Source organism: Eschrichtius robustus, chromosome 15 (genome assembly GCF_028021215.1).
Source record: "Eschrichtius robustus isolate mEscRob2 chromosome 15, mEscRob2.pri, whole genome shotgun sequence".
NCBI classification, from domain to species: Eukaryota; Metazoa; Chordata; class Mammalia; order Artiodactyla; family Eschrichtiidae; genus Eschrichtius; species Eschrichtius robustus.
Genome location: NC_090838.1, coordinates 51013133 through 51040863, shown reverse-complemented (window position 1 = coordinate 51040863; position 27731 = coordinate 51013133). Strand labels below are relative to the sequence as shown.

General features: G+C 39.8%; 1 pseudogene; it reads right to left on the bottom strand.

Annotated features, from left to right (window-relative positions):
• Nucleotides 1-21134: 21134 nt before the first annotated feature.
• On the bottom strand, nucleotides 21135-21980 carry LOC137777367 (ubiquitin thioesterase OTUB1 pseudogene; annotated as a pseudogene).
• Between the last annotated feature and the right edge of the window lie 5751 nt (nucleotides 21981-27731).

The window sequence follows — 27731 nt, the reverse complement described above, 5'->3', positions numbered from 1 at the left end:
ACTAGTGCCTGTGTTCTGGTGGATGAGGCTGGATCTTGTCTTTCTGGTGGACATGTCCACGTCTGGTGGTGTATTTTGGGGTGTCTGTGGCCTTATTATGATCTTAGGCAGCCTCTCTGCTAATGGATGGGGCTGTGTTCCTGTCTTGCTAGTTGTTTGGCATAGGGTGTCCAGCACTGTAGCTTGCTGGTCGTTGAGTGAAGCTGGTTCTTGATGTTGAGATGGAGGTCTCTGAGAGATTTTTGCCGTTTGGTGTTACGTGGAGCTGGGAGGTCTCTTGTGGACCAGTGTCCTGAAGTTTGCTCTCCCACCTCAGAGGCACAGCCCTGATGCCTGGCTGGAGCACCAAGAGCCTTTCATCCACACGGCTCAGAGTAAAAGGGAGAAAAAATAGAAAGAAAGAAAGAAAGAGGCTATAATATAGTGAAGTAAAATAAAGCTATTATAAAGCAAAGCTATACAGACAAAATCTCGCCCAGAAGCATATACATATACACTCACAAAAAAAGGAAAAGGGGAAAAATTAATATATCCTGCTCCCAAAGTCCACCTCCTGAATTTGGGATGATTCGTTGTCTATTCAGGTATTCAGCAGATGCAGGCACATCAAGTTGTTTGTGGAGTTTTAATCCGCTGCTTCTGAGGCTGCTGGGAGAGATTTCCCTTTCTCTTCTTTGTTCGCACAGCTCCAGGGGTTCAGCTTTGGATTTGGACCCGCCTCTGCGTGTAGGTCGCCTGAGGGCGTCTGTTCCCCGCCCAGACAGAACGGGGTTAAAGGAGCAGCTGCTTCGGGGGCTCTGGCTCACTCAGGCCGGCTGGAGGGAGGGGTACAGATGCGGGGCGAGCCTGCGGCGGGAGAGACCGGCGTGACGTTGCACCAGCCCGAGGCGTGCAGTGCGTTCTCCCGGTGAAGTTGTCCCCAGATCACGGGAGCCTGGCCGTGGCGAGCTGCACCGGCTCCCGGGAGGGGCGGTGTGGAGAGTGACCTGTGCTCACACACCGGCTTTTTGGTGGCGGCAGCAGCAGCCTTAGCGTCTCATGCCCGTCTCTGGGGTCCGCGCTGATCGCCGCGGCTCGCGCCCGTCTCTGGAGCTCATTTAGGCGGCGCTCTGAATCCCCTCTCCTTGCGCGCCGCGAAACAAAGAGGCAAGAAAAAGTCTCTTGCCTCTTCGGCAGCTGCAGACTTTTTCCCGACTCCCTCCCGGCTAGCTGTGGTGCGCTAACCCCTTCAGGCTGTGTTCACGCTGCCACCCCCAGTCCTCTCCCTGGGATCCGACCGAAGCCCGAGCCTCAGCTCCCAGCCCCCACCTGCCCCTGCGGGTGAGCAGACAAGCCTCTCGGGCTGGTGAGTGCTGGTCGGCACCGAGCCTCTGTGTGGGAATCTCTCCGCTTTGCCCTCCGCACCCCTGTGGCTGCGCTCTCCTCCGTGGCTCCGAAGCTTCCCCCCTCCGCCACCCGCAGTCTCTGCCCGCGAAGGGGCTTCCTAGTGCGTGGAAACCTTTCCTCCTTCACGCCTGCTTCCCACTGGTGCAGGTCCCGTCCCTATTCTTTTGTCTCTGTTTTTTCTTTTTTTCTTTTGCCCTACCCAAGTACGTGGGGAGTTTCTTGCCTTTTGGGAGGTCTGACGTTTTCTGCCAGCGTTCAGTGGGTGTTCTGTAGGAGCAGTTCCACGTGTAGATGTATTTCTAATGTATCTGTGGGAAGGAAGGTGATCTCCACGTCTTACTCTTCCTCCATCTTCCTCCAGCCCCAATACATTTTTTAAATTGCAAGAATATAGATATAAAAATTCTAGAATCTTCTGGGGTGACAGGGAGGAGACGAGAAGAAACCCATAATTAAAGGGATGAGAAGTAGATTGGCATCAGACTTGTTACTTACCACACTGATAATAGAGGACAATGGAACAATGTCTTCAGGGTTTTAAAGGTATAGAGTCAAACCAACATTCAAGCAGGACAGCAAAATACAGACTCTTCAGATAACTTTCAGACCTACTTTGGAAACCGACTCATACTTACAAACAACAAAGCAAAACAATATAGAGAGGAAAGGACAATGAGGCATAGGAGCAATGATACTTAGAAATCAGCAGTTATTGACACATATACCAACATGAGATAAGATCATAGTATGTTGGTGGTGAAGTAGTGAGTAAGGAGGTGGTCGTTTCTGAACATAAGATGAGGAAAATAAAATCTTGCTAAGAGTTTTTGTCTTGGTGTATGGAAGGATATTGTGATAAATTCTACATATTGATAGAAAACTTTAAGTTTAGAAATGTGGCTTAAACGTTTGATGGTAACCATTAGGAATAGGGTTTATAATTTTGAAACGATTAGCATAAATAAAAAATTGGAGCAAGAAAATGGTATTTTAACAAAAGGCAAAATGGAAAAAAAAACAAAGAAAATAAGAATATATGGCTCATTAAAGTATAAATGCAATGAAAGGGCTGTATCTCAAAGTATCAGTAACTGCATTACATTTGAGTGGATTAAATTTACTTTTAAAATATTTGCTTTCTAGTTGTCTAATAATAATGATAATAATAACCAGCCAGATGTTATTTAAAATAAATATACCGAAACCATATAACACAGAAGGATTGCATATAAAAGGATTGAAAAATAAAACATTTCAATATTAATATGACAAAATTAAACTAAAAATACATTAGATCCAACAAAGAGGACTATCATATATTAATTAAAGATACAATTTGGTGAGGATATCCAATAATCATGAATTTTGTGTATCTGAAAATATACTTCTGAAATATATATAAAGCAAAACCTTTTGCAAACAAGGAGAAAGTGACAAAAATCTGTAAACAGAGATGAAAAGTTTAACACACCTCTCTAAAAAACAAACCAGTGGGCAAAATTTAGGTGAAGCTCTAGGTATTTAAATAATATAATAAAAAGACTTGGTTATATATATCTGTGTAGGTGTATAATTGTTCTCGTATTGGGTGTAAGTGTACTGGATGTAAATGATAACACCCAATAAACAGAAAATGTATGTTCTTTTCAGATTCAGTAAAACATTAAAAAAATTGAATAATGTATTAGTCTAGAGAAAAATCTCAATAAATTCTAAATCATAGAAATAACTAGTCCAAATTCACTGAGCACAAAAAATAAAATTAAAAATTAACCAAAAGAAGTATAGACAAAAGTTCTCTTCACTTAGAAATTAAAAATTGGAACAAGTAAATGTTCTCATTTATTGTAGGAAAAATTGACAGACATGAGGTGGATTTTGGGAATTGTGAAAGAATGTATGAATAATATTTCTATAAATTTAGATGAAATGGATGGTTTTCTAGAATTGACCCAATAAAATTGACCAAATAAAAATTAGAAAATTTTAATAGACCTATAATGATAAAAATAACTGAACAATGTGTCAAAAACTTGGTTCTACAGAAACATTAAACTCAGAAAGTTTTAGAATGTGTTCTACCAAAAATATAAGAAAAAGATAATTTCCTGTGTTTTACAAACTTTTCTAGAGCATTAAAAATCACATGGAAATCTACCCAAGTGATTTTGCCAAGTTTATAATCATGGCACACATGAATAAAACTATAGACCAATATTGCTTCTACTATAGATGTAAATACCCTAAATAGAATGATAACGCAAAAAATAAAAATTAAATTCAGTAGTACTTCAAAAGAATCATACATCCTTACCTGCTAGGGTTTATTCTGAGAATGCGAGGATATACGATGTTTGGAAATTATTAATGACATTTACTCTATTAATAGATTAAAAGGGTAAAATAATATAGTAATCTAAGTAGTCTCTGGGGAGAGGTGGGGAGGATTTGATAAAATCAGTCCCTGTTAAATTTGGTAGTATCTATCAAAATATTTATGTGTGTACATTCTATCCCAGCAATTACTATTTTAAATTTATATCTTAGGGGAAAAAATCCTTGCTAATGTGTACAGAGAAACATGGACAAGAATGTGCATTTCAGTACTGCTAGTAATAAGTAAGAAGTAAAACCATACAAATGACTACCAGTGGGAGATACCAGAAGACATGGAAAGATCACCAAAGCATTTCGTTTTGTTAAAAAAAAAAAAAAAAAAAATCAAATGCAGAACAGTCCATATAGTATGATTCTTATTTATGTTGAAACAAGACAAAACCCCCCTCCTAGAGAAATGGAAATAAAACCAAAAATAAACAAATAGGACCCAATTAAACTTAAAAGCTTTTGCACAGCAAAGGAAAACATAAGACCAAAAGACAACCCTCAGAATGGGAGAAAATATTTGCAAATGAAGCAAGTGACAAAGGATTAATCTCCAAAATTTACATGCAGCTCAATATAAAAAAAACAAACAACCCAATCCAAAAATGGGCAGAAGACCTAAATAGACATTTCTCCAAAGAAGATATACAGATTGCCAACAAACACATGAAAGGATGCTCAACATCACTAATCATTAGAGAAATGCAAATCAAAACTACAATGAGGTATCACCTCACACCAGTCAGATGGCCATCATCAAAAAATCTACAAACAATAAATGCAGGAGAGGATATGGAGAAAAGGGAACCCTCTTGCCCTGTTGGTGGGAATGTACATTGATACAGCCACTATGGAAAATAGTATGGAGTTTCCTTAAAAAACTAAAAATAGAACTACCATATGAGCCAGCAATCCCACTACTGGGCATGTACCCTGAGAAATCCATAATTCAAAAAGAGTCATGTACCAAAATGTTCATTGCAGCTCTATTTACAATAGCCGGGACATGGAAGCAACCTAAGTGTCCATCGACAGATGAATGGATAAAGAAGATGTGGCACATATATACAATGGAATATTACTCAGCCATAAAAAGAAACGAAATTGAGTTATTTGTAGTAGGGTGGATGGACCTAGAGTCTGTCATACATAGTGAAGTAAGTTAGAAAGAGAAAAACAAATACTGTATGCTAACACATATATATGGAATCTTAAAAAAAAAAAAATGGTTCTGAGGAACCTAGGGGCAGGACAGGAATAAAGACGCAGATGTAGAGAATGGACTTGAGAACACGAGGGGGAAGGGTAAGCTGGGATGAAGTGAGAGAGTGGCATGGACATATATACACTACCAAATGTAAAATAGATAGCTAGTGGGAAGCAGCCACATAGCACAGGGAGATCAGCTCGGTGCTTTGTGACCACCTAGAGGTATGGGATAGGGAGGGTGGGAGGGAGACGCAAGAGGGAGGAGATATGGGGATATATGTATATGTATAGCTGAGTCACTTTGTTATAAAGCAGAAACTAACATACCATTATAAAGCAATTATACTCCAATAAAGATTTTTTTAAAAAAAGACAAAAATTAAGGCTATGTATATAAATATATAGAGAAAGCCTTAAATGATACATGCCAAAATGATAATCCTGGTTACCTTTGGCAAGGGAAATGAGATTGGAGTGCAGAAGCAGGGATACTACTCTATATACGTAATTTTTGCTTAATAATCATAGCTATAACTATATGTGCTCTTTAAAATCACCAAATTGCATTCAAATATTAATTGCATAAAATAATTTTAAGAAAACACTAAAGGAAAAGGGGCTTCACTTGTAAAGCCCTTCACTGGTCCTGCTACATCAGGCAGAAATATGTATTTCCTCTGTAGAAGAAGGCTATCCATCAGTTATCAGGTGCAAATCATTCCTTCTGAACATGTAGCTGCCATTACTAGGATTCTGTCCAGCAGTATCCTTAGATGTATGCTTGAGTTTGTTTAGTGATTCTTTCTACCAGAAGGAGATGCTCTGTTCAGTTGCTTGATTCTTATATCAAGTTTATTCTAAAATGATTAAACTAGCCACTGGTTGGTTTAAATAATGAATCCATGCAAACCAAAGCCACAGTCCCTGGAATTCTCAGTATTGGACTTTTTTGTTTGCCACCTTCACATACCTAGGTTTGCAGAACACACCCAGAAGCTTTTTTATAATGTTTTAAATGTAATGCCGATTTCTCTACTACTTAAATGTGACAAGTTCGTATCTTTTCATAACCTAATGACAGAGCCAGTGTGATTTTTATGGAGAGAGGGTAACAATGTCAATATAAGATAAAACTATATTGGCAGTGTCTGTGAACATGTTTTTTTTTTTTTTTTTAAAGATTGATTGATTGATTGCTATGTTGGGTCTTCGTTTCTGTGCGAGGGCTTTCTCTAGTTGCGGCAAGCGGGGGCCACTCTTCATCGCGGTGCGCGGGCCTCTCACTATCGTGGCCTCTCTTGTTGCGGAGCACAGGCTCCAGACACGCAGGCTCAGTAGTTGTGGCTCACAGGCCCAGTTGCTCCACGGCATGTGGTATCCTCCCAGACCAGGGCTCAAACCCATGTCCCCTGCATTAGCAGGCAGATTCTCAACGACTGCGCCACCAGGGAAGCCCCTGTGAACATGTTTTAATGTCAAGATGGACTAGGGCAGAGTTGGGGACAATGCCACACAGTAAAAATATTGGGTCTCTGCAGGCATGGAAACAGCTCATAATTCTTGTTGAATAAAACCCACAGTAAGTCATATGAAATCAGTTGATAAGAGGTCCCCAGCAGATGAAAAATGGTCTCCTCCCCTGCATTAATAAGTGGCTGCAGTCCGGAGCTGAAGGTTGACGAGGCTCATTTTGATAAATGCCTTCTTACTCGTTGAAAGGAAATTTGCCATAATGAAACATTGTCTTCTATTTCTTCTATCAAGTTTATATTTCTGTGTTGCCATCCAGCGAGGCAGAAGAGGGAGAACTGACAGCTCTGGCCAGGGAATTTCTTCTTGACATCTAAATTGTCTGCACTCTACTCTGTCCGTTTTCACAAATTTTACCATCAGGAAACTTTAACACACACACACACACACACACACACGCAAACACACACAAGCCCATCCAGTCATGCGCTATAGGACACCTGCAACACTGGAATAGGGACCTCAAAGCTACCCTCAGGCTTTGAATTCTGTTTCAGATGATATTCTCTGGGAAGCAGGCTTTGAGGTGGAGATTAGCATGAAAGAGGTTGATTGGGGAATGTTCTAGGAGCAAGACCTGTGAGGAGCGAGGGGAGCAGGGCTGGTCCAAAGGAGCAACAGGATTACAAAGCAATGACAACAAAGGCCTCATCTCATCCCTTGGAGCACTCGGCAGCTGGGATGGTCCTGTATAGTGTCTCCAGTTGGTTCAAGGGGAAGGTTCTTTAGAGCTCGTGTTGGATGTGGTGGTTTCAGGAACAGGACCTGACCTTGATGAGGTGGCTCTCTTCAGCCAAGGACTCTCAGAAGGGATTTCCGGCTGTCACTAACCATGTACCCAGCTGCTGGGGAAATGAGTGCTTCATCTTGGAGGGCAGGACCTGGCCGCAACAGAGTCTACTCCCTATCTAGTTAATGCTCCTGCTAAACTCCTCCTGAGTTCTAACCTGAATGTTTATTGGAATAGCATTGCATTATCAGTTATCTCAGTTAAGTCACTCCACCTCTATGTAAATTGCAAAGATCGAACTCATGACTAGATCACTCCATCTATGAATTCTGTGTACTGAGGATCTTCTTGCTGGAATGTTTCAAGCATCAGGGTTTGAAATAAAAATGCAACAATTGATGTAGTTTCTCATGTCTTTGGTGGACAAACCCACTTTGTTCCTTTTACATGCTTTTGTTTAAACCTCTCTTGGGTGACTGGGGTGAAAGGAGGTCACAGGCATCTTTGACAGTCTGAAATTTTCAGGAACAGTTCCAAAATTTAATTAAGTACTGATTGTCTTCTATGCACATGAGAGAGGAGAAAAAAATCTTCAGAAATAACAGAATTAAGCATGCTCTATTTTGTAGCCTTGTAATGACCTCCAGCAAATGCCTGACCTACTTCTGAAGGCCTTGAGTCCACTTGCATGAACACGATGTCTTAAAAAGCTGACTTGGAAATCAAAGTCAAAAACCGGCACCATCCATGGTAATGGAGCAGGGAGGGATGTCCTGTGCTATTGGTAGAAAAGACAAAATTTAAAATAGAATGGAAATTGCCTCCAGCCACTTAATTTGGAGGCAGCACAGGAATTGTGCAGCATTTCAGTCTGATGGTACCTTGAATTAAAAGAACTTATCTGCAATGTATTTTCTTAATATACTGATGGTGTTAGGAACGGATATTTCCCCAGCTATATTAATGCCTAGAGGCAGTAACTCCTGCCTGCCCCCAAGAGGTTAACTAGTAAGCAGTGCTCTTTGAAGGCCCCCAAATGTTATGTGTCAGATTCTTCTCTCTCCCGCTGCAACTGAAGCTGTCATTGGTCAGCAGAAACAGTGCTTTTGCTGCTTTACGTTAGAAGGCAAAATTCATATCAAGAGGCAAAGAAGGGATTATGTCAGAGAAGTCTTGGGCTCAGAGCTGATCCAAGAGTTATTCCTTTGCACCATAGGAGAAGCCCAAGGAGAATGACTTTTCTACCTTGTCAGTCCTGGTGTAAGTCACTTATATGCACTAGCAACATTTCCCATACTGTGGCTTATTTAACACTAGTCTTGTGACTGACTTCAGTGAAAAACTTTCTTTCCATTAAATAAATTTGGGAAATATTATTTCCTACACCCCTTTCCTGCAGATTCACAGTGACTTTCAGCATGTTAAAAGACCATGTGCTTCTGCCTTAAAAGAAAAAATCTGGTGAATCCAGGTTCTTCCAATCTTACTTGATTTGCAGCCCTCCTTCCCCTTCCCTCTTTTGGTCACACCTTCATAATTCCCACGAAATGTACTGCAGACCAGTCTGGGAAATGCTGTTTGAGCTGAACTGTCAGGCTGTCAGTCAAGGTCAAAGGCTCTTCAGTGTTCTTCTTACAAGTCTAACCCGTCTGCCTCCTCCAGGAATCCTCCCATCACCCTGTGAAGGTGCACCTCAGGTTTAGCAACTCCTCATGATTAATAGTCAAATCTCCTCTTGCCTCTCCTCCCCTCCCTTTTCCTGCCTTCTCCTCCCCTTTTCTCCCCTCTCTCTTTTTCCTTTAAGGCAAACTGGAACTTTCATAGCAGAGGATCACCCCAGCTTGGTTATAAACTCTCAATATGTTGCAAACACCTTTAGGTCCCCACTCTGCTGTGCTCATAGTAAGCCCTCAATAAATATTGATGGATAATTGAAGAATGCAAAGCAATGGACTAGATGACTCTGAAAGACTCCATCCCTAAGAGCATGTGTGTTTAAGAACACAGTTAATTCAGAGGCAGGGGAATCCCGGGGATGGGCAGCGGCTCTGCAAAAGGTGGTCTGGTCTTCCTGGAGCTCAGTCCAGGACGTGTGGGATTCAGAGCAGCATGGCTGGGATCCAGGATGACATCATCAGAGCTCAGTAAATATGTGTGGTTGATGATGTATTCTCCTGGAACAAATTACAGTCCATTTGACTACCTTTATTCTTTTAGTCAAAAAGTTACAAGAAAAATCTCATTCCTTTCATCCCAACTCTAGTTTTTTATCCCCCAAGGAAGCTATTCAATTCTGAAAGCCCTTGAGAAGCTCCCCAAGGTACACTGTTTCTTCCTTTTACCACATCCCCGCTTAGAACGTTTTTTTGTTTTGGTTCCTTGAAAAATGCTATAACAGCCTTTTACTGTAAATAGTGGCTACTACCCTCAAATTTACCTCTCCCAAAAGAAAGGCACAAAAGCAACTCCAGTGTGAAGTATAAGGAGGAGGTGGTGGCTATTACACCACTAGGATTCATGTGGCATTATAAATTTCTATAAAAATGGGAATTACAGAGAATCTACTTTGCTTTCAGACAACCTGGTTACCTTATAGAACATTCCACTTCTGTTCACTGCAGAGCATGGGTGGGTAGTATTTTCAGCCATGAATCTACTAGACTTCTCTTTAGATAAATAGATCAATAGATAGAGATGTATGAGTTTTATATATTCTGGAATTATTATATCAACTTTTATGTTGTAAGTATAAATGATATTTCCTATATAACCTACATTTATTTTTTTGAAAAAAAATATTTATTGAGCCTGTGAAAGCACCTACATATAGAGACATGAATGCATAAACTGTTCAGATTCCTACAATGTAGTATAATATTTTTTTCACAGATATGGTTATGAGAAATTTTATTTTGTACTGTTCACTATAGAAAGGAAATTTAACAAAGAAAATGCAACATTATGGAATTCAACTCTGGACTCTAAAGGCCCAGTATAACCATCTAATTTATTTCATTTTAGCATTTCAAACAACCAAATGACACATACTGCTTGCCATGTAATATAGTCTCTGTGCTCAGGGAGCACTTTCGACTTTCAGGTTTACTTGATGGTGAAGAGTGTAGATGGATGTCATCAGGGAATGCTTCCTGGCGGAGGCAGCATTCGGGCCTTGAATGGTGGTTAACATTCGACAGGCATTCCCTAAGTGGGAACAGCGTGGGGAGTGTTTTTAGGCTTTGGGAACACCATTATGAATGGTGCAGAAATGATGAGAGCACTACCTTTGCCAGGGCAGTGCTCCAACCATGGACTAAAGTGCAGCCCCTAAGCAAAAAGTAATGGAAAATGATGCTGGGCATGTCCACTTTGGAAATTGCTGGGTGATGGTTTTGCTTTCCTCCTATGGGCCAGCCACTTTTACTTTAGTATTGCAACATGCTGACCTGTCATAATCCATTGTGAGGTGTATCAGTAATTTGATTCTAGGAAGACTAACTAGTAGAGATTTTCTTTGACCTACATTTGCTTTATGTAAATTAAAGTTGCTACTTTTATAATCATGTGTGGTAGGAATCTTAGCATACCATGAAGTCTTCTACTGTCTGTTGCTGGAATTTAGGCATGACTGGGCCAGCATGGCCAATTAGTGGGACAGAATGAGTAACATGCAGTACCATATCCATTACATCCATTGGGTGGGGTTGAAGGCCATCAATCTAAGGGTGAATAAATCCAGCATACAGCGAGTGAGACTGTGCCAAAGCCTTCATGATCAGACGGGAGCCTGTGTTCACATGGCGGCCGCTCCTGGAATCTGCTTCTGATCCAGCCCCGTGATGCATATCTGGGCCCTGAGATGACAGAGGCTATAAATACACATCCCGTATTGGGGCTCAAAGAACATTGCCTTTGGGGTCCTCTAATAGAATGCCACGCAGAATGGAGAGAATGCCACATACCTCCTCACCAGTAAAGGACAACTGAAAGAGAATTACTGTCCTTAATAGAGTAGCTGGAAAGACTGAAGCACAGAGAACAGCTCAGATGCTGTGAGATACTCTGGAAGTTTCCAGAAGTACTTGAGGCAGGGGCTTCAGCAGATGGAGAGCATATATATATATATATGACTTGACTTCCTACCGAAGCAGGTAACTGATTACTTGGGTAAGCAGTGTCACTCACATTCTTTTGCATACAAGTGCAATCACTGAATGGTAAGAAAAAAGGTGGCTTTAGAGCTACAAGGCTTATTGTGTCAACACAAGAAATCCAGTGCCATCCGCATGAACATCACCCATCAGGTGTACAGAGGCGGGGGAAACACCTGAGAATCTCAGCTATAAGTAACTGGCTTTGGAGCCATTGAAATTTCAAATGGGTGATATCTAGAGGAAAGTGATTTTCTATGATGAACCTAGAAGCCAGGTGAAGCAAGGATTAATTAGAGCATATATTACAGGCCAGGAGGCCAACTTAGAAGGGTGGAGTTTAATGCAGCCAGTGTTGCAATTGAAATCAGAAAGCGTTATGTTCACCCTCTGGCTCTCCCAGTTAGTTGCTGAGTGCCCACAGGTAAGTTTCTTTGCTTTCCGAGCCCACCCCCTCACATACTAAGTGGTCCGTGAGATAAGAATCTTGGTTTACCTCTCCTCCTCTTCTGCATGGACATTGCTAATTCTACTCAGAATGTATTTCTTCCTTGTCCAGGGCCTATGGGGTATTCTTACCTGGATGTGCTCTATCTCCAGCTATCCCTTTGAAAGTACGAAAACCTTGAAGAATATTCTAAGAGCTTTTCAGCTATTACCACAGGGAGATAGATACACAAGGAAGAAATTAACAAGTATGTGAAAGTTTAGAAAGCAAGAGGGGTAGTGAGTGCTCATGGGGTCATTATGGCCCAGGAGGCCCAAGGAGGAAAAGCATGACCTCCACAGGGAGCTCCACGTTAGGCAGCTGCCGAGTCATATCCTTCTTCGTGCAAGAAGTATGGGGTCCCATGCAGGACAGTCATTACAGTGATTGTATGGTAGTTTGAGAAGCAGAGCTGATCACCTCTCCATCCCATAGCCCTTGGAGTATTCTAAGCCGAAATCAACCTGGTGTGAGCTGGGAAAAGGGACAAAGAGATAAAATAGGAAACTGAATGTGCAATTGTGTCTATATGTCTTTATGGGGTGTGATTGCATATATATACATATATATATATACATATATATATGTATATATATTTGATGGAAGTATTCAGAAAATGTGTATTGGGAGAGGGGAGAGAAATGGTTCTAAACCCATATTTCCACTCTTAGATAATGTAAAATAATCAGGCCTAGCACACAGTGGGGGGCTAAGGAATGTTGGTTCATTTCCTGGTGAAATTAACTATAAAAGTGTGAACAGGTCATATATATTGGGATTCCTGTTACATATTGAAGTATATGACACAAATCCTAGGACGAAATATTGAAAAGTTATTTTCAGCTCAAGTTCTCAAGTTCCCTTTGTTTGTTTTTTTTCCCCCCGCCCTTTTTTGGGGACTGGGGCTGATGCTTCTCCTGCACACAGATCATATTCTCTCTTTTCCCTCTAGTTGATGGATGCCCTTCTCTGTAAAGTGTGACCTGCTTCTGCATGTTACTTAAGTTGCTTAGAACTTCATGGCCATGTGGATTTTGAGCAGGAAGTTATTTTTCTCTCCTTGTTTGACATGGTGGTAGCGGGTGCTTGACGAAGGAATGTGAGAGCTCATTAGAGTTTATTGTATGGTGCAGCAGGGGGAAGTAAAATTATTCAAGCCAGGGGGCGTGGGGGGAGAGGCAATTGCTAGACCAGTGCTGACACCAATAACTTTTTACGAGGGTGAGTCAAAGCATCAGGGAGGCTGGAACCAAGTTTCCGCCCTCTTGAACCTATTACTGTAGATCATGACACGGAATGGAAGGAAGGCAAGCCTCTCACTCAGGCTGGGTGGAGAGAAAGACTAAAGTTATGGAGACAGATGTCAAGGCATTTGAACTCAACTAGTGGTTAGGGTGGGTGGGGCTATTAGGAGAAACCATTAGTGTAACAAATATAGTGAAAGTTAATACCCAATTGCCTAGAGTAATGGGGGCAGGAAGCACATCCCTCCTGAGTAAAATAGCTACAGTGGATGATTTCCACAGACACTTGAGATTGTAATGTCTTCCCTCCATTTTCGTCTCCTTGTGAGAACAAGGAAGTAGTGTAATGCTCAAGCTGCCAGAGAAATATGGTAAATCGTGGACACATACAGCTTGAAAACTAGACCCCTTGATGGAGGCACTGTGATATCCCATCTTATCAACTCTTTGACCTTGAGAGTTGACAAACAGAGTGGCCTGAACTGACCAAGTTGTGACCTACACTGTTGATGAGGCTGGTCCAAACTAATCACTCTGCCAATTCCCATGAGACTCATTTCTTCAGTCCTAGGAAAGGCCACAGTGAGGAAAAGCATGAGTGGGCCAAAACTTGGCTCTTCTCTATGCCAGTGGCACCTAGATCTTTGCATTTACCAGAGATATCATTGTCCTAGAACACTTCTAATCCATCAGATGTCCTCAGCTGTGTCAAGCACCATGGAGAGCCATTTTCTTCACTCAAACAGGAACAGAACTAAATTAGTAAAAAAGTTCTGACGGATGTCTTTACACTTCTTCTCTTCTGCTGTAAGTACTCTATGCCTTTTTCTGTTTATTTATTTACTTCCTTCTTTCACTAATAAACATATCTGCCTCTGGATATTACTAGCAAAAGATTCAAGATACTGGAAGTGAAATCCCTTAACCCATCTGCATTGCCCATTTTATAAAAAACCCCAGTAGCAGCAACAGCCAACTATGGAGCGTGTGTCTGTGTCACAGAAGGCATCAGATTGTTAGTCCTTACCTGCCACTGCCAACTCTTTATGGCCTGTGAGAAAATGCTCCAGCTGTGGTCAGCTTCAGGTGGACACTGGCAGGGGGTAGAGAGTGAGGAGAGAAGGGCTCTCTCTGAAATTTCTTAGAGCAGCATCCTGCCCTGTATCAAAAGAAAGCTGCCTTGTGTGGGCGTACGAAGCGAGGTTACAGACACCCGTTGGGACTGGCTGGCAGGCCTCTGCTTCCCACGCGGTCATTGTGGCTGCCCTGTGTGTGGTCACGGCAGTGCTGCTTCAGTAGGATTCTTAGAGAGTGAGGACGTCTTGCATGGCGTTCAATGGTCTTTTGTGCAGACCTAGAAACCAGCCTTGGTGAGGCTTTAATGCACGTGAAGAAGAGGCTGTGTGTAAAGGAAGCAGTGAAATGGAGCTGATTCCAAGGCCCTGGGGTCTAGACATTTTGCCTTTAGCTTACACTGGCTTCGGCATTCGAGAGTCTCATCTGACAAGTCTCCTGGAGACAGAGGTGGATTGGTCCCCTCTGCTGACATCAGGAAATCCATTCACACCCCAGCAGTGTTCCCTCCTGGGCTGAAGGCAGTGGGAACAATGCACATCTACTTGACAGCGTCTTCTCCCTGAGCACCAGACCCTACTCTTCTCTCTCTGAGCTTGGGACCTTTGGTTTGGGCGTACTCCAAGATGAAAGGTTTTCTCTGGTGGTTGTCACGGACAAAACCAGCAATGGGAGAGCGCCCCTGAGAAACATTTGTCCTCAGGCTGCCGTCTCTTCTTCCTAGTTATTTTCCTGCAGAACAACACGCTGCAAGAGCTATCCTCCTTTTTCTAGGCTCTCTCTGACCTTTAGTTTAAGTATCTTGTGACATGTGTACATGTGTTTTTATTGCGAACTGCCTCAAATCCATTTGGATATGGATGCTCTACAAATTATAAATAAATAAATACATGATAAAGAGAGGATCTCTTCCCTGCCAGCTCGTTGCTTAAAAAGCAGCAAGTTTGCACTTGCGTGACTCTGCTTTTGCTGGGCCCCATGCCGGCAGCCAACAGGAGTGAAAACAAAATCTGTCCCTTTCAGCACCACACATTCCTCTCCTGAGCCTAGGGGAAGAGGTGGCAAGTATCATTTGCCAATCATGAACCAGATAGCCTTTCCTTTACTGAATCCCACATCTTTAATGAAATTCCACCCAGTTTTGGAGAGTCATGCTGGTAAATAAGATAGCCACGGCTTTTCCTAGCAGGTACAAAACTTCTCTATCTCATTCCATCCCCACGATTCTACCCAGTGTCCTGGGTTCCTCTCCTGTTCTGCGCCTCTGCCTATCTCTTAGGAGCCTTGTTTTTCTCATGAGCAAATGCTACACCATCCTTCATTTATTCTACATGTGAATCTCTCAACGCCTGCTTTAATGAAATCGAGGCTTCCCTTGAACTTCCATTACTTCCAAGAGGGCATCTGCTTATTGTTTTAGTAGTTCCTTTATTCATCTCTTGTTTCCTCCTTATCTTGCTGACTTTCTCTTTCAAATCACTTTTCTGCCTTTGAACCCCAAAGCCCCCTCTTCTCTCTTCATTTTCATCAGAGGACGTTGGGCCTGCTGAATTGAGGCTGTTGAAGTCATTCTGGGTGATTCGTCTGTGTCTTCTTTTATTTAGGCTTTCATTTCTCCTGTCTCTGTTTTAGAAGTTGTTTTCCTCTTCCCAAGGCTAGGTTTTCAGCTTTGTCCTGGATTTCAGTTATTGTCTTCTACTCCATTTTCCTGCCCCCTTCAATTTAGCCCTTCTCTTCCCATGAATTGATTTACTTCTCTGTGAGTTTTACCTCCACCTTTATATTTAAAAATATTAATAAAATAGAAACCCTCATTCTGTCTTGTTACCTCTACAGGCCATTTTCCTCTTGTTGTTTTTCTTTTCATTATTAGCCTTTGGGAAGGAATTGCCTGTATTTTGACACCCCTGCCTACTTCACCACCTTCATTCCATTGCTGTGTGACTCCCAGTTCCATAACCACAAAGAAATAACTTTCTTAAATATTATTCATAACCCCTTACCTCCCAAATCCAAGTCACTCCTCCCACCTTACATTCTATGGAATATTTTTTGCCCCTCACTCTGTGCTTGCCTTCCATGCTATCCTTTAGGTCCTACTACCTCTAAAATTGGTCCTTTTCCATGTCACTTGCTGCCTCTTTGAGTCCTTTGCTCTGTCTTCTCTCCTGAGATTTTCAGTTTTTGAAAGTCAATGTTCTACTTAAACTCTTCCTATTTAAGGTTCTATCCCATTAGAACCTCAAACTCCCTTTTCCTCCATTCTGTTCTCATACTGAAAACAACTGGTTTCTTTCACCTTCTTCCAGTCTCTGTGAGCTTTGAGTTGCCTTCTTCCATATTTCATACATCTAATCAGTTGATAGATATTGTAGTTATCCCTCACCAGTGTCACTTACATTCCTTCTCTTTCTATTCCCACCATCAACCCCTGTTTCAGATATCTCTGCCTCCCCCTAAAGCTGTCCACTGAATATCATGGCTATTTGGAGCCTGACCAATGACATGCAGATGATTCTCTTCTCCACTCTCTTACCTCACTATGCATATGTAGACCATGAAAAAAATCAGTTCTGCATTCCTAATGAGGGTTTTGTTGTGTTGAATAATAAAATTTTATTTAGCTTATGTTAGGTTTTACAGAAAAATGATGCTTTTTAAAGTCAGGTTGTTCTGTGCTGACCTATTTACTCAGAAAGAGCAAAGTTAATCAGGAGTAGCTTGGGGTGGGCAAAGATTGGAGTTCAAACTCGTGGGGAAACCCAGAAGAAAAGGATGCCCTCAGAAGACAAGAGAATGCAGGAGACATTTCAGCAGTGGTAGACTTCAAATAAGACAAGGAAGAGAATCTTGATGGAGTTCATTGAAACATTGCTTCTAAGCAACAAAATAGTGTTGATGTCATATTTAACATTTGAACACTATAGAAAAAAATAAACAAGAAGGAAAAAATCATGAGAAGATTAGACACAATATGTGTTGAAAAGCAGGAAAACCCATGCAAAATTATAATAACAGAAGCTTTATTGCATCAAAAACATTGTATACCCTTTACCCTATGTGTTTATATGTAGTGTTTATATTTGTACATTAATTTTATTCATTTCTATGTTGCTTTATGGATAACTAATTGTATTTCTGAATGCAAAAGACTAGGCCATAATACACACACACACACACACACACACACATATATACATACACACACTTTGCTTCTTCTTCCATAGATTTTCTTGTGCTAGCTTAAGGAGACTTTGCTAGATTATTGGATATACTAAAGAGGCACCACTAACCCAGTGACTCAAAACAGAAATAAAGGTGAAGCACTAAGGAATATTAAGCAGCCTCCTTAAATCTCACCCTATTAAATTTTTTTATTGTGGTAGAATGTATATTCCAAAATTTGCCATTTTAACCATTTTTGAGGTGTACAATATACTGACATTAATTACATTCACAATGTTGTGCAGTCATTTACTACTATCTATTTCCAGTTTTTTTCCTCAATCCAAGCAGAACCTCTGTAAGCATTAAGCAACCACTCAGCATTCCTCCCACCACCCAATCCCTGGTAACATCTAATCTATGTTCTATCTCTATGAATTTACCTATTTTAGATATTTTAATACAACTGAAATCATACAGTATTTGTCTTTTTGTCTCCAGCTTATTTCACTTAGCATGTTTTCAAGGTTCATACATGTTGCAGCATGTATTCGAACTTATTCTTTTTTATGATTAAATGTATTCCATTGTGAGTATACAGTTGTCAGTCCATATCTGTGGGTTCCATATCCTCAGATTTAACCAACCACGGATCGAAAATACTAAAAGAACAAATTCCAGAAAGTTCCAAAAAGCAAAAATTAAATTTCTTGCATGCCAGCAACTATTTACATAGCATTCACATTGTATTAGGTATTATAAGTAATCTAGAGATGATTTAAGGAATACAGGAGGTCGTGCATAGGTTATGTGCAAATAGTACACCATTTTAATAAGGGACTTGAGCATCAGTGGATTTTGGTATCCATAGAGGGTCCCGGAACCTATCCCCCCAAGGATACCGAGGGATGGCTATATCTTACATTTTGTTAATCCATTAACCCATGGATGGATACTTTGGGTTATTATAAATAATGCTTCCATAAACACTGGCACATAAGTATTTGTCTCAGTCCCTGTTTTGAATTCTTTTGGGTACATACTTAGGAGTGGAATTGCCAGGTCATATGGTTATTTCATGTTGAGATTTTTGAGGAACCACCAAATTGTTTTTCACAAGCAGCTGCACCATTTTACGTTTCCCTCAGCGGTGTATGAAGGTTCCAGTTTCTCTACATTTTTGCCAGCACTTGTGATTTTCTGTTTTTTAAATTAGAGCCATTTTAGTAGGTGTGAAGTGGTATCTCACTGTGATTTACATTTGCATTTCTCTAGTGATTAATGATGCGGAGCATCTTTTCACATGATTGGCCATTTGTATATCATCTTCAGAGAAGTGTCTATTCAAGTTCTTTGCCAATTTTTGAATTGGCTGTTTGTCTTTTTGTTGTTGAACTGTAGTGGGTATTTGTCTATTTTAGATCTTATACCCTTATCAAATGTAAGATTTACAAATATTTTCTCCCATTCTGTAAGGTGACTTTTTACTTTCTTGATAATGTCCTTTGCTGCACAGTTTTTAATTTTGATGAAGTCTGATTTATTTATTTTTCCTTTTGTTTCTCATACTTTTAGTGTGATTGTTAAGAATTCATTGCCAAATCAAAAGTCATGAAGATTTACCCCTATGTTTTCCACTATGACTTTTATGCTTTTAGCTCTAGTATTTAGATTACTGATCCATTTTGAGTTAATTTTTGTATATGATGTGAAATAGGGGCCCAATTTCATTCTTTTGAATGTGGAAATTCAGTTGTACCAACACTATTGTTGAAGACTGTTCTTTTCCCTTTTGAGTAGATTTGGCATCCTTGTCAAAAGTTAAAGCAGCCTTAGATGTATGCGTTTATTTCTGGACTTTTAGTTCTATTCCACTGGTGTTTATGTCTACCCCTAAGCCACTATCAAACTGCTTTGGTCACTGTAGCTTTATAGTAAGTTTTGAAATCGAAAATTTGAGTCCTCTGACTTTGTTCTTTTCAAGATTATTTTGGCTATTTGGAGCCCTTTGCACTTCCATATGAATTTGAGGGATCAGCTTTTCCATTTCTGCAAAAAAGGCTGTTGTAATTTTGAGAGGGATCGCATTGAATCTGTAGGTTGCTTTGAGTAGTATTGCCATCTTAACAGTATTGCCTTTCTACTCATGAACATAGGATGTCTTTCCTTTTCTTTCAGCAACGTTTAGTAGTTTTCAGTTTACAAGTCTTTCATCTCTTTGGTTAAATGTTTTCCTAAATATTTTATTCTTCAGAAGTTAACTGTAAATGGGATTGCTTCTTACTTTCCTTTTGGGATTATTCATTGCAGGTGTACAGAAGCACAGCTAATTTTTGTGTGTTGATCTTGTACTCTGCAACTTTGCTAAATTCATTTATTAGATCTAGTAACTGTCTTGTACGTTCTTTGGAATTTTCTACATATAGAATCATGCCATTTGTGAATAGAGGTGTTACTTCTTTCTTTCTAATTTGGTTGACTTTTATTTCTTTTTCTTGTCCAATTGCCCAGTACAGTGTTGAATAGCAATAGTGAAAGTGGGCATCCTTGTCTTCTTCCCGATCTTAGGGAGAAAACCTTCAGTCTTTCACTGCTGAGTGTGATGTTAGCTGTGGGTATTCATAAATGCCCTTTATCATGATGAGGAAGTTTCCTTCTATTTCTAGTTTTCTGAGTGATTTATCATGAAAGAGTATTATATTTTGTCATATGCCTTTTTGGGTTGATTGAGATGATCATGTGTTTTTTTTTCCCCCCATTCATCAATGTGGTGTATTTCATTGATTGATTTTTCTCATGTGTAACCACCCTGCATTTCTGAAATAAATCCCACTTGGTCATGATACATAGTTATTTTGAAATGCTGTTGGATTTGTTTGATAATATCATTGAGGGTTTTCGCATATATATTCATAAACAATATTGATTTGTAGTTTTCTTTGCTTTTGATGTCTTTTATCTGGCTTTAGTATTGAGGTTATGCTGGCCTTATAGAGTGAGTTAGGAAGTGTTCCATCCCTTTCTATTTTTTTCATGAGTTTGAGAAGAATTGTTGTTAATTCTTTAAATGTTTGGTAGAACTCAGCAGTGAAGCCAACTGGTCCTGGACTTTTCTTCATTGGGAGGGTTTTGTTTACTGTCTTGATCTCTTTACTTGTTATAGGTCTGTTGAGATTTTCTATTCCTGAGTTTAGATAATTTGTGTTTCTAGGAATTTGTCCATTTTATCTAAGCTATATAATTTGTTCGAGTAAATTGTTCATAGTATTCTCTTACAGTCCTTTATATTTCTGTAAAATCATTTATAATATCCCCTTTCATTTCTGATTTTAGTTATTTGTGTCCTCTTTCTTTTTTTTATTGTTAGTCTAGCTAAAGATCTGTCAATTTTGTTAACCTTTTCAAAGAACCAACTTTCAATTTCATTGATTCTATCTATTGTTTTCCTATTCTCTGTTATTTATACCACTCTGATTTTTATTACTCCCTTACTTCTGCTAGCTTTGGTTTTACTTTGCTCTTATTTTTCTACTTTCTTAAGGTACAGAGTTAGTTTATTGATTTGAGATCTATTTTTTAAATGTAAATGTTTATAGTTATATATTTCCCTTTGAATGCTGCCTTCACTGCATCCCATGAGTTTTGTTTGTTTTTGGTTTTGGTTTTTTACCACCAGCATCCCCTTTAATAAAACGTGCAAGATTTTATGACAGGGAAAATGGGAAGAGTAAAATATGACCATTCTAAAACCACAAAAAACCTTCTGTACATGCCTAGCACCTGGCAGAGGGGAGGGCAGGCAGTGCAGTAGCAGGCCGGAGCCAACCCTTTTTATAGATGATATCATAGTGTCCAGGTCAGTAGAGAAGTTAGACCTTAGGTTCTAAGCCCTTGAGGAAGATGTGTGTGTCAGTAGTGCCATAATCACTGCAGGACATGTACTCCACCTGGATGAAGACGCTGAGGGCCTGAGTCAGTGTGATGATGTGGATGTGGTCACTCTCCTTGCACATGGCTTCCACTTCCTGATGGCAGAACTCCTTGACAGTTTTCCCACTTTCCATGAAGTGTTTGAAGAACTTGCTCTTAAGCTGCAGGTAGCTGAGGTGAGCAGCCCCAGATAGACCACCAGGTAATCCGAGGTACTCTGGTTTTTGAAGGGGGCCAACAGGTCTGCTACTGAGGTCTGCTTCTCTACCTGCTCAGTCAAGTTCATGGATATGTTGTGGAAAGCCTCAACAGTGGACCTAGCCCTGGGACACCAGGTCCTCTTTGCTCTTAGCAGGCGTATCCTTGAACCACTGCAATTCCTTCCTGTCATCCAGCAGTGCCTCCAAGTGGGAGAATCTGAAAGCTCAATAGAAGCAGTTCCCATCAGGCCTGATCTTGCCAATATATGACTACTTTTCGTGGAGGTCCTTGATCTCATGCTGCTAGACACTGTCATCCTCAGCATACTCTTTGCACAGAACTGAGAGCTCCAGATGCTCAGAGACCAGAGGGTTCTGCACAGCATTCTCTTGCTGAATTCAGTCCTGCTGAGCCATGATGGCTTCAGCACAGACAAGACAGTTAACACCTTTGGACTTGCTGCCCAGGTGTTTCTTCTTCTGCTCCATAAGTTTGTTTTTTTTTTTAATTAATTCATCTCTAATTATTTTCTAATTGCCTTTGTGATTTCTTATTTGACCCAATGGTTACTTAAGAGTGTGCTTTCCATATATTGGCGAATTTTCCACTTTTCCTACAAAACTGTAACTTCATTGTGATCAGACAATATATTTTGTATGATTTAAATGTTTTAAAATTTATTGAGGATTGTTTTGTGGCCGACTAATGTGTCTCAGGGTATGTCTCTTTGAGTTTATCCTACGTGGGATTTGTTGAGCTTCATGGCTTCACAGATTCATGTTTTTCATCAAATTCGGGAACTTTTCAGCCAGTATTTTTTCAAATATTTTTTTCTGCCCCTTTCTCTCTCTCATCTCCTGCAATCTAGAAATCAGATTCACCCCCTTTCCCTAAGGTTTGATGATTTTTTTTGTTTGCTGAATGCTGTAGTAGTTCATTTGTTTGATGACTTCCCCAGACTGTTTTTGCAAAGGCTGTATTCCTTGTTGTGTGTGGCCACTGTGGTCTTTATACCTTAGCTTATGTTCAGCTAGAAGTTTGACATGGATTTCCTTGAATGCCAGTGCTGAACAAACAACACCTCTCCAAGTATTTTCAGGTTGACTCTATGCCAGGGCACTCCTTCAGCATTCAGTCAGGCTTGCACTGAGTGTAGGGATCGGTCTGATGTAAAAGCTTAGTGTATTCTCAAGTCATCTCTGAGCATTCATCATACTCTGGACATGCACATGATTTTCTGTATTTTGCTGCATATATGCCTGCTTTTACATGTTCTAATTTACTAAAGAAGCTCTCCCCAGCTTTTGTTCTCAGGCCTTAGGTGGTCTTTTGTATGTTTTGACTATAATCCTTTGCCCCAGGCAACTGAGGTTTGTTAGTTTGGCTTGCCGTGTTTTTGGGCAATACCAACTGTTTTTATGGCCTGATTTTCTAGTTAGGTGAAACGGAGGTGAGCACCTTGTACTAGTCCTTCAGGTCACACTTGGTGGATAATTTCTACTCTGCTCCCTGCTGAACCAGGGACCAGGGTCCTATGGTGGGAATCTGAACTGCTGCTGCTTTGATACCACCACCATTCTGGGGAGGGGATGGGGCGTGAGTGAGTAAAAATGCCACAAAGCTTTCCTACTGTCTCAAAGTTGCCTTTTTTTTTATTCAACATCCACTTAGTTGCTATAAACCTTTGACTGTTTTCCAGAGCTCTGATAAAGTTGATTCTAACAATTTCTTCTTGTTTTTCAATGTTTTTTTGTGGGGAAATGAGAGCTTGGAGCTGTCTACTCTGCCATTTTGCCAATGTCACTCCCACTCTAAAATTAACCACTTCATTCTTTTGGAAAGGTTTAAGAGACTCCTACAATTTCAGAACTGGAAGAAGCTTTTGTGATCATGTAGTCTGGTAGTTTGTAACCCTTCTCCCCAGAGCACCAGGGGTTCCATGGCATTCCCCCAGGGACACTCAGAATGTTTGAGGCTCTTTACTATCACTCTCCTCCATTTTCACCTGTCATTCAGAGTTTGTCACTATTATTTTTATTTTTTTTTAATGGTAAGTTTTCATTTGAATCAAGAATTTTTAACTTAAAAAATTTTAGAAATCATTGATTCATATCAAGTGCTTAGTTCAGAGCTAGGCAAAGAAGGTTCAGGTTCCTTATTCAAAGTCATCAAGTTTCGCGGCTACTCAGCCAGGTGGCTGGACTAAGACATGTAGGCTTGCTTGGCAGGATAATAACTTGGTGGCTTTGTTCCACAGTTAACTAGGGTAAAAGCACTGTGCTATGTAGGGGAAGGCAGGAGAAGGAGATTATTGTGGCAATTCTCAATCCTTTTCTAACATCCTGAACAATCCAGTTTTTGCTCCAAATGTGCATCCTCTCTCAGCACAGGTAGGTCTACAGTTGACCAGATTTGAATCTTCTTGGAGGGTAGCTTGTCAACTATCTATTGTTACTGTAGAATGCCTGCCTCACTTCTTTCACCGTCATCCCAGGGGTTAGCAAAGTATTTTTTTTTACCACATATATTTCTCTCCCCTAGAGGAGATACAGAAAATAAAATTTTCTCCATCTTGTTACATTTTCTTATCTATGGCCACTAGCTCTGAATACGTAAGAATATTACATGGTGGTAGTGAAACTCTATTCTGTTTTTCACTGTTTTTGAGCAATAGAAGGGAGCTTAAGTGATTACTGAGCAAGACATTGGTACCCAGGAAGAACATGGGACACCACACATGATATCAAGGTAGACCTAAAGAGAGGCTCTCTAAGGTTGGAGAATTTTCTGCTGAGAGAAAACAGCAGTCTTTGTTGGATGAATTTCACCTCAGTTCTTAACAAGTGAGTTGATCTGCTTTACTTAACCTCTCACAGTGTCTCAGAGCCCTAAGGTTCCATCTTTTGTAGTGCAGGTAATTAAGTAATTTCTGATTCTGCATATGTTCTGAATGATGAATTTTATTTTCTTTTGTACAATTATATATATTTATATGTGTAAATATATAATATTTACATATATATATGTATATATACATATTTTTATACATATACAATATATATACATATACAATATATACACATATTTTTATTAGTTGATTGTATAAAAGTATGAAAACATGGTAATATCACTCAGAAGTTTGTAGGAGCAGCAGTTTTCAATCCATGTAATATTATATCTAAATAGAAACAATCGCCTTGGAGGTTTTCTTGCTGACTGGTATATTGACATGATTATGATACCTCCAGCTGGCTTTTTCACACTGACAATTACACGCATGCCCCATGATACTTGATGCTCACAGAGCATAAAGAGGAAGGAAAACAGTGATCTTAGGTCCATGAGGGAAGGCTATAACCACGGACAAAGTAAGCAAACGGAAACCCAGCTAATTGAAAGGGAGGGTAGTTAAAATTTAGCAGTGTTGAGTTGGGAATAGCATCAGTGTCAAAGGGAACTTGAATTTAGCTGGGTGATTGAAAAATCACATGGCAAATTATTTCTTCCTCTGAACTCATGGTACCAAAATAAGGTAAAGATTTTTCGCCCTGTGTCTTAGAAGGGGGTGTTTGGAACAAGTGGATAAAAGCTGTTATTTTCGAACATCAGAAGTAGATTTAATCATTTTGCATGTTTTAACTGTGACATTATAGGTATGTAGCTTTATGGTAACATGAACATTGGTGGCTTCTGTTTGAAGGTTCTAAGTATTTGACCTCTTTACCACCATGTAACTCCCTCCCCCACCCACAGTAATAATACTTCTGATTTTTAAGGTAAGGAATAATGGGTGTGTATTACATTAATAATAAAAAATGAACAGTGACATATTAAGGCAAAAAATACTAAAAATCCTCCTTTGCATGCTTCGCAGAGATAATTTGGAGTACAGTGGAAAGATCTTGAACTGGGAATTCAGAAAACTTGGATTAAAGTGTGCACTCTGCCACTTACCATGTGATTTTGTAAAGTTACTTTTCTTCTCTTAGCCTTTTTTCTCCCAACCCTAACACCCCCAATTTGCACTAAAGAGACAGGATCTACTCCCTGGTTTATTTTAAAATAATGTGTAGGGACCATTTGGAAAAAAATGATATGCAAATGATATGGATGGTGATGGTCTCAGCTAGAAACTAATGTTTTCAAAAATTATTATTCTGATATAGTATTTTACATTTTTTTAAAGGTGAAACAAGACCAATAACAAACCATGTTTTTACAAAAAAGCAAACATTTAATTACTGTTTTCACCTGAATTGGCAGTGAGGAATATTGGAAAAAGAGCTAAGTAGAAGCCAGAATCAACTAACTGCTGTCAACTAACAGAGCTTGTGTATGTTGCTTCAGACCCCTGAGTCTTTACTTTTTTTATTATTCAAATGCAAATGCTCTATTTCCTAAGTTCCTTTAAAATGTTGGGACTTCGTTTTATCCTCCTTTATCCTATTGCCATTACCCCCATCCCTCCTTTGCACACGTACCTCTCTACCACTTCTTCTTTCTCCTGGCTAACTTTAACAAGGTCTTCATAACTCAGCTCAGATGTCATCTCTTTCAAGAATTCTTTAATTTCTCTTGGCAACAAGAGGCTGGCTTAACTAAGTCTCCTCAGTGTTATCTTAACACCTATACCTACCTATATCATTGGACTCTACTATTTGGTTATAAGTGTTTATATATCTTTTACCCCAACTACAATCTAAGACTCTCGAAGATAGGGTAATGTGTTGCTCATTTGGGGACTGGCATTTAGTAGATTTTTAATGAATGTTTCTTTAATGAGTGAATAAATGAATGAATGTATAATGTATGAGAAGCTCTTTGAAAAGAATAAAAGACAATGTGGAAATGGTATTTTTCAAATATAACTACAGAAGGAAGGAGCATTTGTCTAGCGAAACAGTACTGTATTTGGAAATCAGTTTTTGGGCCATCTCTACTAATTTGGTGAGTAACTCCAGGAAAATCACTTAAGCTCTCAGCATTCAACTTCCCATCCAAAATAGGGCAATCTGCATTTCCCATTGCCTGATATTAGGAATGTCACAAAGGCCAAAATTAGAGCAATTACGTGATATCTGCTGATTTTTTAAAAATGAAGGTATGCTGTGTATTCTTGGGGGATACATTAACACCTGTTCATAATCAAATTGCTTTATACTCAAGATATTCCTGAAGTTTTCTCTAAACGATTTAAAATTAAATAACATTTTAAATGGACTGAAGGAGATTTGTATTTGAAGCATATTTTTGGTCTATACCAGTTTTATAGAGTACGAAATCCTCTTGAAGGGGAATAATTATTTTTAATTTAGATTTGTAATTTGTATTTGTTTTGTAATTTAGAATTTTCTTGTGATATCAACCTCTTAAAGCAGCACCCTCCTGTATTCCTCTGACTGTGTCTCCTCTTCTGTTTAATAAGCCATAAGTGACTGGCAGTGGAGAAGAAATATCCACCACTGAACTGCCTTTATTGTCTTTGGGAAGCTGAACTTATGTTCACGAACACAGCCTCTGTCCTGCAAACAATAATTTTCAGAATTGTGAACAGATATTTGTGTCTTTGAGAAATATGTAAATAAGCATTAAGGTGATGGTTCCAGGAACTTTGGGAAATCTTAAACTAAGACAAAAGATACATGGCTCAATAATTCCCCAGAGAATTGGAGACTTTCTTTCTTTTTCTTTTTAACTGACCCCAGATGAGTAATTAATCCAGAGTTAGTTTCTCATGTAATTATGATATTACTTACCCCTACTTTATCAGGACACTTCTTGTCCTCACCTGGGCAAGAATGTAATTTAGGCTTTGCTTACTCTCCGATTAAGAATACAAACTAAATAGTGTTTAGATTCTCCTTGTTATGAAATTAATGTGGAACTGGGTTCCTTCTTAAGTGTCCCACTATGCTTCTGTATGAAATTCTGTCTCACAGGAGTGTGACACCTATGTCTTAATTGCTTCTTTTCTTTTTGAGTCAACTTGATTGAAGTATACTGTATGTACAGTAAACTGTACCCATGTAATATCTTTGTAGTCACCACCACAATCAAGGTGCAGGGCATTTTGACCACCTCCAAAACATCCCTCCTGCATCTTTGCAGTCATTTCTCATTCCATTCCAGCCCTAGGCAACCATGGATCTGCCTTCCATCACCGTAGATTAGTTTGCATGACTTTTTTCTTGAGCCCACCTTCTTGAGGTTCTTTCATGAGGAGATAAACTATATGGTTG